The sequence below is a fragment of the Haliotis rufescens genome, unplaced genomic scaffold (assembly GCF_023055435.1).
Source record: "Haliotis rufescens isolate VD_foot unplaced genomic scaffold, xgHalRufe1.0.p SCAF_17, whole genome shotgun sequence".
NCBI lineage: Eukaryota > Metazoa > Mollusca > Gastropoda > Lepetellida > Haliotidae > Haliotis > Haliotis rufescens.
In genome coordinates, this window is record NW_025963857.1 from 29,087,971 (window position 1) to 29,089,459 (window position 1,489).

A 1,489-nucleotide genomic window follows, 5' to 3' on the forward strand; every position below is an offset into this window, starting at 1 on the left:
CCAACACTGATGACCTAGGATACGAAGTTGCTATGAGGGAAGGAGGTATGTGATCACGTGACACTCTGTAGCTGAGGTTATCACTTGTGACCTGTCAATAGTGTTGTCACCCTGCGATAGAGTATTTATATATTGCATTTACACAGAGAAGATTTGCGGCCAACCTGTAATTGAAACCTATGTCAAAACTAAAACAATTTACAAATAAATCCAATCTTTAATGAACGTCGTGTAAGCAAAATTCCAGTAATATCACGGCGGGGAACGCTTTAACTAGTAGGCTACCCGACCGCCCCCGTGGCGTAAGGAACAACTACGCGATCGTTAATGCACAAAGTGCTTAAACCTTGAGTTAACTGTAAGTGACTTTAATATCATTATCTACAATCAGCTTTTAAGTGGTATCTAAGCGACAGTTAAACATAGGAGAAACTGCAAAAGCTGACATAAATGATGTGCTGTGAACATAGGTATAAATTAAAGCAATAATAAAAAAAATAGATACTTAAGTAGTTGAACTGACGTTAGAGATTGATATATCCGTGTCATGTCTGATGCTAGACTAACATCTAGTCTCTGAAATGAACATATTTTATAGAAAAAACACTTGTTAAATTATAGCTATAAAATATAATAGGAGCCCCAGAGACTTTCTTCATTATCCTGATACTGCAGTGATCTAGACTTGCCATATATTATAGACTTGCATGAGCTAGCGCTGTATATATTTGTTTCAGGGTCTGTATGACAGACTAGTCTGGTGCAAGTGAAGCTGGACACTGTAAACAGTCAACAGTCGACGACGACTGCTATGTATTTCAAAACAGACAGACATACAGTTTTATTCAATATAATGGGCCATTGACCAAAAGTACAATTGATACTACAACAGGAAAGTTTCCAACGAGAATATACAGACGGTATCACAAACAGATGAGAGAAACAAAATTATAGTTACATTGTATTTCAAAGACCCGATAGTACATTTCACATGACACACTTATTTAATACAAATTCAAGTCAGGACTTGTGAAATTGAATTTTCAAGCTTCTTTCCTTTACTTTGATGCCGACTATATCTAAAATGTATGAACTTTTTAACACGATTCGGTGTTGGGTAGGCTGAATCCGGAAACAAAAGATTCAAGTAATCTTTTAAAAGGGATCTAATGTTTTACCTTTACAGATACGGCAACATGGACGAGAACACGGGACAGACAGCATCTCACTTCCTGAGTTAGACCACCCAACACTGATAATCAAGTCACACGATGTTACTTGGCGTGAATGTATGCGGTCACGTGACATACTACCTAAATCAACTGTGAGCTGTCAGCAGATTATCATGTTGTGAGAATTTATTTTGAAGAAACAAAATTGGAATGAGAAGTACATTGCTTCCTCCGCACCTCATATGTGAAAATGATTTTGTGCCATGTTTAGATACTTTGTTTGGAATACGCATTAAAACATTTGCAATGCTCTATTA